At 39.1% G+C, this 12561-nt stretch overlaps 1 protein-coding gene across 1 annotated transcript in view; it reads right to left on the bottom strand.

The window, feature by feature from the left end:
- Positions 1-12561, bottom strand: part of LOC121433225 (rho GTPase-activating protein 15) — a 565350-nt gene that overhangs the window by 425254 nt on the left and 127535 nt on the right. The gene's annotated exons all lie outside the window — the stretch shown is intronic.

Genomic DNA, 12561 nt, shown 5'->3' with positions numbered 1-12561 from the left:
ATAACAAAGTGGCTGGAAGAAAAGATTAGCAATTGGGGATCCTCAGTGTGGTATTTTGAAGTTTTTTTTTTTTTTTAAAGTGAATTCTAAGATGATCAATTTAAAATTTACATTTATATTTATGCATGATAAGCTAAGTGAAATATGAATACTAACAACGGGTTTGCAGAAAAACAGTTAAAGCTAGCAATTCTGATACTGTGGGGTTAATATTTTGGCTTAGTAACGTTATCACTTAAAACTAATGGGGTCAATATATATTTCTAGAAACAATCAACAAAATAGCTCCTAAATTATATTTATGCTTCCTAGCACTGCTAAAATTAATGGTCTTATAAAATTCCTATTATAAGAATACATTTTCACGTACTGCAAAATCTGTCATAAATTATTTTGCATAAATAATTATTTTTTTTAAAAATCAATGACTATTTTAAAGTTTTAGAGCTAAAAAGACTTTGTAAAAAGTTGCTTCAGAAATGATTTATGAAAAAATTACCCTTCTTTCTATCATAATAATTTTAAAAGGGCTGCCTTTTCTATTAAAAATTTTAATTTAATTTTACAGGCTGTTACTCTATAAATAGAACAATCCATTTAAAATGGACAAGGTGAAGTATATAGATGACATTACTGGTGTTACTACTAACAAGTTTTGAACTATGCACGTTTACACATAAATAAAACCAAACCAGAGAGAATACAAATCAAGAGCAAATGAAGATTAGAGTGGCGTGCCTATTATTTCTTTAGTTTAAGGTGTAAATGGATCAGAATAATTGGGTAATATTGGCATTTTCTTGTACTCTACATGAATTTTATTGGTAAATAAATAAACATTAAAAGTCAGCAGTAATACTTAAATGAAAGTTCTTAAATTTACCTTAATATTTCACTTTATAATATTATAAATTATGAACTAGAAGTTAAAACCCACCCCGCATGTCAGATGATATTGACCAATCTGTACAAAGCACAAGCAAGTATATTGAAAATAAGAATAGAAGGTTCCTTTAAGGCAGAAAAGCTCAACCAGTATTGTTCCCATTCATTCTCATGCTCATTGATTTGCTGGCAGTGATACAGATATCAACAAACAACACCAAGTTTGGAGAAGCATTCACAGCTTTCCAAACTGTCTAAAATTTCCCCAGCTCTTAAAATGCTTATATTCAGAAAATTTACAATATGTTGGATCTATCGGACCTAACTTGTTGATTAAATTTGCCTGGTGTCTAGGTGCAAACTTAAAGACAATAGAACTCTTTGCTAAGAATTTACTTTTTGGGGGGATGGGGTGGTTTTGAGTTTTTGGATTTTGAAGACAGAGTTTCTCTGTGTAGTCCTGGCTGTCCCAGAACTCACTTTTAGACCAGACTGGTCAAGAACTCAGAGATCTTCCTGTCCATCTCCCAAGTGCTGGGACTAGGTGTGTGCCCTCATGGCCAGGCTAAGAATTTACTGTTTTGTGTGATAGCCTCAGCCCTAGGTGAGAAAGAAGGGAGGCAATAAAGCGCATAGACCTGCAGGAGTAAAGGTCAAATCTAGACAATTTGGATTCAAGCCAGCACACCCCAGTTAAAGAATGTATACCATTCTCCTTAACAACTCACTGCTTTGCATAACTTGGACTTCAGGAAGTCTACTCTACTCAGTGTTCCTTTCAAGCCACAAAAGAATAGCCAGATGCCATCTTCTCACTGACAATCTCCTTGCATCCTCCTCATACCCCAGCAGCTTCCTCACTTCCCAACCCATGACTTTCAGACAAACCTTATTTAGTCTTTGCCAATGGCTACTTTCTTTGCCATCTTACCCGCTTCCACCTCTCTGATAAGCTGCTTTTCCCACTTCTAAATACCTGTTGAAGTTTCACTTTAACTGGCTCTTTCCTGTTAAAACTGTCTCAATCTTAGGATTACCCGGGATGTTATGCTTTCCATGTTCAAACTCAAAGGCTCCTCTACACTGTATCTATCCAATTACATGTTGTTTATTGTGTCCTGGGATAGGGAGAAGGTGGCACACAGTGTGGGCTAGGGCACAACTTTTCAATGTCTATGTATGTAAACAAGAGGTTTCAGGTGCGGATCCAGATTACAGGTTTCTATTGAATGTCTAAAGGATCTGCCAATAATGCCTCATATTTCGCATGCGTCAGCATGCTCCAGGTGAATAGCAACTTCCATGTTTTCATATACGAACCCCAAAATTCCAGGGGCAGGTATCAGTATTTGCTATTTTGTCAGTAAGTAATCTACTTTATGCCTTTGCACAACCATCAGCATTTCAGTGTGTGGTTTAGGCCATTGATACTTCCAAGTACAGCTGTACTGTTTGTCTCTTGGTCCGCAGTGTGTGGTGCTCCTCTTTCTAAACCTCAGTGACCCCCCATTTCCCATCCTCTTTCTCTCCCATTGCTCCCATGGAATTGGGGAAAATCACGAAGCTGTGGCAGAGCAGACTGGTGACCTGCATCTGTTTGGAGCTTGTCTGTTACTTAGCCCTCATTATATGACAGTCTAATGATGTTGTTAATTATTCGAACTGATTGCTCCGTGAAGACAGGGACTCTAAGTCTTGATGCCTTTGAAGCCCCGATACCTGTAATTATCTGAGAAAAGAGTGGCATCTGCTCCTTTAACTTTCTGCTGGAAATTTCTTATGATGGCATTTTACGCAATCAGATTTGTTGAGTTATTTGGTGTCCTGTGAAATATGAAAACCCGCCAAATTTGCTGGATATAAAATTATTTTGTTCCCCTCCTTTTTTATTATTTGTCATTTGACTTGACATCGTCATGTGTGGATCACTGAGGGAGGATTGGCAGGACAGGCAGTAAGAACAATACACATGTGTTAGGAGGACACTAGATTAAAAAAAAGAAACAAATCAAATGGGTCTTGTGTACAACACAGAACAGGCATGAATCTACATATGTGGCCTACTGCAGCGCCAGGCACAATTGGGTGGTGTCAGAGGGAAGAAGCTTTGATAAGCTGCAGCCTGTGCCCTTTCCAACCAGGGTTTCCAGCCTCATAAACCACTTTCGTGTGTACTGCCTTCCACAAGGATTTAAAATTCATCAAACAGACAAAGTGTATATTTAATACTCACATGAGGGAATACAGAATGCCTTTCAATACATCAAACTCCTAAACCTTTTACATCCTTCATTTTTAAGCTACATGGATTTTGATTTGTACAATTTTAAAAATATTCTGAAGCCTAGTCAATCTAACAGTAAAAAGCACTGTTGCACAGTAAGAAATCAAGAAATACAATTCAGCAAACCTGGTATAGTTGCTCCCCAGGGAAGCTTTGTTCCAATTCGGTTTGTCATAGCCCAGATCCATCATGTCATGCTAGCCTAAGTTACTACCAGAATCTTTCATTTTTTCCCCCTTTTTGGCACACTCCAACTATTTTCTGTTAAACTAGCGCTGTCACAAGAAAACATATAAAAATGCTCTTTTGCAAACACTCTGTTTGGCTCTCTCCTGAGCCCTCTCTGCAGAGGATTGGGCTTCTCTTACTGTCTTCATCGGCGGTGAATGCTGACAGATCGTTGAACCTCACTCACCATCAACAGTGACAAGCTTGATGCTGTTTCACGAAAGGTGCAGAGAAATAATAATGAAACCGGCTTGTGTGCCCTGTATCGAGATGATCCTTCACTCAACAACAAAGGCTTATGTTCAAAGATGTTTAGCTTAAAGGCATTTCAGAGACTTCTGATTGTAGCCACAGTTGGGTGTCTTGCTACTGGGTAAATATGTATTCCCCCGAGAACAAAGGCAGCAGCGACCCTCTTCTGCTGAGATAGCACCTTTAATAATTCCATGTATTTATCAGTATTTGTGTCAAGATCTTAGGGATTTTGCCCTTTGGGTGAAAGTAAGGGTAGATGGAGTGGATAGGGTCTTAAACAGTCCTCTAAGGTCTGCAGTGGAAGAAAAATGTCCCAGGGTATATAAGGGAATGAGAAGAAAATATTCCTTTGGATGAAAATGTACACAGCACAGAAAAGTACCTCCAAGGCTTTTAAATGGAAGAATGAATAGCCTTTAGGTTATTCGGAGAGCCCCAAGACAAGATACTGCTCAAGAAATCATGAAACACTCGTTTTCAAGTTTGAACCAAATATAAAGAATTGTGTCTTTTAGAAAGTTAAATCTGAAGAAAGGTAAACTTTTTTCTTTTCAGATAAGATCTCCAAGCCCTGCATGTGCGGTTGCCATGGATTTTTCCTGCATAGCCATTCTGCATATTGTGTACGTGATTCCAGAGGAAACATGTTCTGTCTGCTTTAGGAGGTGTGGAATGTGCACACGATATCACTGAGTGTGCATCCATATGAGTGCCACTCTCTCAGTGACCTGTTGCCTGCAATGACACCTTCTGTCACCATCCGAGGGTGATATATGTACAGCTGAATCACGTGGCACCTTTTCCCATGTGAATTGCACTGCGCCTGGTTCTTCATGCCTTTCATCAAATGTAAAAAGCCTTCACACTGTGTGTGCAAGGGTGTGTGAGCTCAAGCAGCAGCAGGGAAAAGTAGGAACACAAGCCCTTGTGCTTGCAAGTTGAAACATTGATACAACAACCCCTTGCTTGTAAAGACTGGAAAGTCAATTGAATGGAATGGGTCCTCTACCTGACACAGACGGTAAGGGACTCATGGGTCAATCGAGTCTAGTATTCACTGCTGCTGGGCAGTCACGCAGAGATCAGCCACCTGTTAGAATTTCTCCCTCTTTTCTACTGTTTTGGTAGGTAGTGAGCTCTCAAGACACATCTTGGCATGCCAGTCATTTTCAGGGAGAGAGTCTCGTGTTCTGAAACGTGGTTTTGAGTCCACTGGAGTTAAAGGAAAACAGTTCTGGCATTCTGGCATAAGTAACTGCAATAGCTAATTAAGTCTAATCTCCCCATTGTCCTTTTTTTTTTTTTTTTTGGTCTGTGCTTTATTGGTGTCAAAAGCAAACTGCTTTCATAATGACTAATGTATTGTCTGTCACTCGATAACTTACATGGCAACATTAGAGATTTTTTTTTTAAAAAATATCTATAGGATCATAAAGGACCAGACAACAGCCAATGATACGGAGTAGACTTGTGTTAGTTATAGTTAGAAGTATACATAGCATTCATTTGTTTAGTTTCTCACTCCACTCGCAAACACTTAGATCAAATGGTAAGTGGTATAGGCAGAGAAAGAGTGTGTGCTTTACATATCCCAGACCTGGATTCAGTCACTACCATCAGTCAAAGAAAAGGGGAATTAGGAAGTAAATAAACTAATGAGGTCAACTCCTTTCCCCATAGTCTCTTCTTTCTGCGTGGCCGTTGAGATTTCCTTTTTTTAAAATATTTTTTTTGCCTCCCATTTTTGTCTAAAATCTTTGTGTAATAGAAAACCAGAGAAAGAAGTACATTTTTATCCTTTAGTCACTTATTTCATGCACGTACACAGGCATGTACTCACAGTAGGCAACAGATACAAGCAGATTTTGCACTCTGATTATATTATGCTCAGATAAAGAAAATTCAGTATGGAGAAGTTAAAAGCTTCTCGTATCTGTGGCTCTGTCATGCACCCTCTCCATGTACATGAGAGGGCAATGAAGATTTTCTCAGAATTTGGCACAGCATATCAAGGTCTGCTCAAAAGAACTCTGGCATTGGGGGCTCGGACCTCCAGCCTTTAATTTGCCATTGTCCCTGGCTATGATCACGAAAATAGCCATTTGTTTCCATGGGACTCCTCCCATCATTAAACATGCAATGTTAGCACTTTCCACAAAGGGAGGGCACTGTGCAGATTAAATGTTATACCGCATGCAGAAACACTGTGAATTCAAATACACCGAGCAAGTGTAAATGAGAAAGATTAAATCACAAAACGAAAATTTTATTCAAAAAAGTTACGGGTTATTTGGAGTAGACATTGTTTTCCTTCATAATTTTGTGCATCATGAATTTTCATTTCAAATTGCAGAGGATTTTTAAGTTTTTGCTAAAGTCAACATTTAAAAATATTGTATGGATGTAAAATTATTTTATCTACACTTAAAGGGTATATAATGGCTGATGTTTCAGTTTTCATGTATAACGTAAGTCTTGTTCAAACACACCCGAGATCGAGTTTTATTAGGACTGGCAGGGATGCTACCAACATGCATTCGTGGACTGATTCCATCTGTATGGAATATGCAGATCTCACTCTAAATATAGCTCCTAACTCTTCTGTAATGCCTGAGCTGAAATCAGAAGTTCAATAAACCAATACTATATTAACATGAATTTAGTTACTCAATTTAAAGAAATACACATCTCACAAAAATATTAGACATCTAATTCAAAAAGCAAATGCACGTAGGGCCACGGCGACCCTGATAGAATTCAGTAGACATTATGCTGTAGTGTTTTATCAATATATTCCCCACTTTCAGGGTCAGGCTATTCATATTCAAGCCAGCGAGCTACCTCATGTAGGTGAAGTGAGTAGCGAGGGGAAATGATCATTTCTGTACCGTGAGTGGACAAAATAGAGTTCAGTATCACGACTTATCAAACCTAGAGTTAACATGGATTTTGACCTTATAATTTGAATAGTAAAGGGAAAAATCTTAATCAGGTCTTGATATGCTTTCAATTTTCATTTCTTTTATTTGAAAAACGCTGTTTGAGTACATCAAAAATAATAATTAATTAGTTATAATCCTATTGCTCTTTCATTTTCTCACATTATATTGGATTTAGAAGTAAAATTCCCAAATGGAGAAGAGCCCAATTTTCACTTTATGTAAGTAAATTTTGAATGCATTTGCATGTGCTTAATTTTATTTGTATAGCTAGGTCTTTTACACACCTTTCACAGGACTGCTGTATGACATCAGAATCTACCTTTTCTTTTTCATTTTTCTCATTGTCTACTAAACAAGAGTCCTAGTCTGGAAGGAGGAATTCTCATTATAACTCTTTGGCTGCTTCAAGAGAGTTAAAAGTTGATGGCAGCTAAATATAATGATAAATTTTACCACAAAATCATTATTTGCTTTCTTTTGAAAAATTAGATTTGACAAAACTCTCTGTGGTGACTGTTACTTCATGCAAAGATCCCAAGTCATGTGGTACACCTGACCCCAAGCATTCTACGGTATTAACTCCTATATCTTGAGAATATACTTATACTATTTTCAAGCTCTGGGTGCCTGGATATATGCTTCTGTTATCAAATAAAATCAAAGAGCACAAATTTCCAGTAAACAGCCAGAAATCAGTAGCTGATGGTCATATCAAGGGGTAAGATTAGCAACAGAGACTGCATATTATCCATCTTAAAGGTATAGTTGAAGCTTTGGAAATAAATGAGTTCTCCTATAGAATTCAGCAAGAAGAGTAAACGACAGAGAGTTGATCGCAAGAAAACATTCACAGCTCAGATGCAGGGAAAAGTGGTAGAACATGCCTTAATATTGACTCATATTTATTGAGATTTAATTTTTATGTATGAAGTTATAAAGCCAGAACCACGAAAGTATTACCAAGGTGGAACATAGTGTCCCACCGCATTTCTGTGACAGGAGTGTAAAATCATGTTGGTACATGCTTGAATCCTGTCTTGGAACAAAAGTTACGGCATCAGATACGTACGCAGTCCAAATCCCAAGTATTACGCGGAGCGCAGTACGTATTGGGCTGGTACGAGAGCAGAGACGCATGTTTCACTGTTTACGTAAAACTAACTTTACATTTCTAAGCTCGGTTTTTTGCTTTTTTCTAAAACTTTTGAATACAGATGGGTCACGTCTATTTTAAAGCTATTACTTTATTTTTAAAAGGTGGGGAGAGAGTTCTTACTCGCCACTTAAATCTTAAACTTTCTCATGTTGGCAGTTTGTACACTGAGGAAAACGGTGAGAACAGAACTGTGTGAAATTATTGATCTCTTGCCTTGTGAAGTTTCACGAGTCTTTGCAAAAATTTACAAGTTTGCTTCAGGGCAAAATTTGATCATTTCAGACAGGGATTGAATATTTTGCCTTGAAAAATGTTAGCAAAAAACCTCCTGGGGGAGAAATCACAAATTGTCAAACCATTTGGGTATAGAAAGTCATCAACTTTATGTGGTGAGTGGCAATTTATACTCTATGTTTAGATTTCATGGAAAGCAATGACAAATTTGGAATCAATACCCCTAAATGATCCTGCTCCAACAAGAACTGATTGTTTTCTCTGGGTTGTGTGGAGGGCCGATTACAATGCAATTCAAGCAGATATCAGCAGGGGGCAGCACTGACGGCATGTAAAAAGGTATGCAGAACCAGGCCTGGGCTGCATTTTGGAACAACTTGCCTGGGTAAAAAAGAGTCCAGTTTGGAGACTGACAAGGGTGCAAACGTGTTTTCTACCAGGGATCACCTGTGTGGCGTCTGGCGAGTTCTAATCTTAATAAATTCTTCTCTCAGTGCAGAAGGATGAGAAACAGTTTTAAGAGCTAATTCTCAAGAAAGTTACTAAAACTCTAACCTGCTGAAAGAGAGAACTCGGTTATGTACTAGATGGTAACCTTATTGGGTTGCATGTATAACTAGTTCCTTTAGCTTGGGAGCGAAAAAGTTACATAAGCTTATGAATACTGGATTCATAGAAGACTTTAAAAATATTTTTGGCTAGGTAACACTTTTGCATAGTTCAGCAATCAAAAAGCATAAAAAAAGGAATAAAGTGAGAAGTTTTTCCCTTCTCTTTATCTCAATAGTGGGATTTTTTTAAAAATGGAAAGTAGCATATTTTCAGCTCGTCGCTAGGGGAGTCTGTGGTAGCTGCCGTGCAGCTGCATTTTATCAAAGGCTCTTACTGCCTGGTGGCTACTGTCCACACTGCTACTGTACCCAAGCACCACCGTTCACACTCAGTCAGTGTGAGAGAATGTGCTTCCTCACATCAGCGTCAAGAAGCTGGGTTCTCAGACCTGCGCCCACAGGCACGCATGGACTGTGGAGGAACCATGGCTTATTGGCTTTCCTTTTCCGTTTTCCATCCATTTGGCTACTGCTGTCTAGGTGAACCACCTTGAGGCCTTATGAACAGATCTCCACTATTAAACCAATATTCTTGACACAAAAGAATCCTAAGAGTCTTATGTCTTATCCTACTAGTATGTTGTTCTCTGATGCTCTTGGTTTTAGCTTGCTGCTTAGGGCTTCCCTTGTTAAACATCAGACTTCTATGTCTTTCTCATCCAGCATAGCCTAGTGATATGGTTATTATTCTTGCAAGACGGTCTGGGTTTATTTTAAGCCTAATTTTTACCAGTTGCTAACTGTATGGCTATTCTAATGTGTTTTCTGTGGCTTGCTGAAGTCATAATACACCCTGACCAAAATCAGCTTGGGGAGGAAAGGCCTATTTCATAATATCCTTCTAGGTTTTGATCCATCCCTGGGGATGTTACCAGGAATTCAAAGCAAGAACATGAGAAGAAACCATGGAGGAATGCTGCTAACTGGCTCCCTGTCTATTTCATACTCAACCAGGTTTCTCACACAGTCTAGACCTCCCTTCCTGGTATAAGAGTGTCATTCATTGTACACTGGACTCTCCCACCCCATTCACCAGCCAAGACAATGTCCCTCAGACACAGCCGCACGCCAGTCTGATTAAGAAATTCTGCAGCTGAGGACCCCTCTTTCCAGGTGACTCTAGGTTGTGTCGACTTGACACTAAATACTAACCAGGACAATTGCCTTGGCCACATAACTGAAGGGCTCTGAATATTCCTTTCCTTGGTTTGTAAAAAGGGATGCCAGAAGGGTTAAATGGATCAATGCAAGTAAATCATACCTAGCTAAAGCATAACTGTCTAAGTAGTCTGCCACTTTTTCTTTTGTTTAGAAATATATTTGCAATTGTTTTTATTGAAAAGAGAAGAGGCTATCCTTCTGTGCTTTCCATCTCTTTATACATAAACTGAAGCATGACACTTGATGGACTGATTGCTGTTCACCGGATCTGATTGATGGACCATGGTGGGAGGGGCCACAGTTCTTAAGGCTAGATTGCCATTTCAAGGTCAGGATTATCCCTCCTCAAAACCCATTAAATCCTTGATCAAAACCTTAAAATTCAGATTATTTTAGGCTCACGTTGGCCTCTCTTTTGGTGGTGAATTTTTCGAAAGAAGGCATCATAATCAGATCATATCTTAGAGGGTGGGGTGGTAAATGAAGATGCCAATACTCTGAAAAGTCATATCACTGCTAAAGAAAATGAGACATTTCTCCGTTAAAATGAGGCATTTCTCCATCACTCAAGGCTACATCCCTCTTTATCCACTTTTCTAACTTCTGTCAAGGATGTAATGCTTATGCCGATTGTGTGACATTCCAGGGCACGGCCTGAGTCAGTGAATGGCAAGTGCTAATAGTACTTTTACATCCTTCTTGTTTCCGCCTTGACAGACAGACCTACAGATGTCCTGATGGTAGTAAGTTTCTTGGTCTTCTATTGATGATGCATCCTTCTGCTTTCTCTCTTTTTCCCGCGTCTCCACGTTCAGGACTGTTGGCAGACTGAGCCAGTCTGGCATGAGTCTGTTCGGAAAGCCGCGTCTCTCCTTTTCCCTTTAGTATCAGGATTGTAAGGAAAATAAGAAATCTCGGCTTTTTAAAGTGAGCCTATAAATATGAAAACCAGACTCAGGCTATTTCAATAGCCCATTTCAGCCTTCAAAGAAGTCTTTGATTTTTGACTTGTGAAGATTTACAGATTGACTTCATTTCTAGGATGGGGAAATGTGAGGTCACTTCAGGCTGGCTTGAAGCACTGGGAACAATATCACCATCCCATGATGTCCCCAACTGTGGCTACTTCCCAAATCCTCGGGAGGATGCGGGCATACTGCCTCCTGAGAAGAACTCCATCCACCTCCATCTGTAAGGGCTTCCATGTCATTGGACAGAAGGCATAACTCTGAGCTTCACAGAACAGGTAAAATGATCAAAACACAAAGGCTGCTTAACTGAACTCTGTAGTTAATACCTATCTATACAGGAGCAAAGTCAAGTCCAATATAACAGCCAAAAAGCAAAACCAACTAAAACTCTGTCAAAAGAGGGGGCACATGGGTTTAAAAATGGGCACATTTTAACTCTATAACTCACAGTGAGAATTCTAGGAGAAAATCAGAGGGTTCTGTGATCGAAATATGGGAATTATATTGCTTGAAGGCAGTTTACGTATAAACAACATGAGAAGCTTTGTGGCAGAATGAATAAAGACCATGTTCCCGTTTTGCTATCTCTCTACGTCTAAGACGACATAACCAAGAGCGGGCCAGTTGTTAGCGGGCGGAAAGCCTTTGTGCCTCTTGTTTAAAGATGGGCAGGATTAAACAATGGGTTTCATTCAAAACAGGACTCAACTTGAAACAGAGACACCCAGTGTCTGCGAATCGACACTAAACACTAAGAATTGCTGTCATATTTCCTGGCAGAACTTGGGACTAGGTCGAACCTCAAGATTTGGCACAGGTCATAGTCTCCAACGTAGGCACAGCTTGTTTCTTGACCAACGCCACGATCACATTCCAGCAGGACAAAACACTATACTGTTCAGGACATTCGGAACTTGCATGCAATTCCCATCATCAGAGAGGCAGTACTTGAAAATCTTTTCTCTAAGCACAACTACTTGAAGATGAGAAGGGTTTCACAGGATAAATTAAAACCCACCAAATTGGCACTTCAGCTGAATGAAGAGGGAAAAAAACCCAGAAGGGTGGACTGTCCATAAAAAAGACACCACTTCATTCTCTCCTAGAAATAATAACATCCTTTCTATGTCCCCTGTCTCTATGAGGAGATTTAAGTGCTTTATCTAATTAATCCTCCCAGCTTCCCAGAGAGGAAGATGGGGGGCAGATATTATGATCTGAATTCAGCAGTGGTAGAAATTAAAGTGTCCTGATTAAATGACTTAGAATGGAGACAGCATTTGCACTTAAATAAGTACACTCTGAATCTACACTATTTTACTAGAAATAGGACCTGCAACATGTATTGGATTTTCCTTATCCTAATTCACCCTATGTAAAATATAGCCAAAGACACAAAATGACAAAAGCAAGAAAACAACCATTTTAGTGCTGGTGACACAATGGACAAAATATTGGTCACTTAAAAGCATATTGCAGCTTTCGTGGTGGCTTTTGAAATCAAGAGAATGAAGTTTACTTTCTTTTAAGAGAAGAATCTATTAAAAAGACACCATAGACTTTGAAATTGCCATAGTAGTCCATTTAGTGTTATTCAAACAGTTGTGTATACATTGCTTTAGAAACTTTACCCGAGGGATCAGGTACTTGAAGTCAGGGGACCAACACAACAGACCCAAATAGTTATCAACCCAAAACTTGTGTCTTCTTTACCTTGTAGACAAAAACCAGGATGGCATTGAGTATTGTGGCAGGGGTGGGGAATGCCAGCCCTCTGTCCACCAAACCACAGAATCTGTATTTTTTAAGTGATTCTATTTAATGTGTTGGGCAG

The sequence above is a fragment of the Microtus oregoni genome, unplaced genomic scaffold (assembly GCF_018167655.1).
Source record: "Microtus oregoni isolate MIOR12 unplaced genomic scaffold, Mior012 000037F_ref0000500, whole genome shotgun sequence".
Lineage (NCBI taxonomy): Eukaryota > Metazoa > Chordata > Mammalia > Rodentia > Cricetidae > Microtus > Microtus oregoni.
The sequence above is the reverse complement of the archived record's forward strand: the minus strand, read 5'-3'. Positions and strand labels throughout refer to the sequence as shown.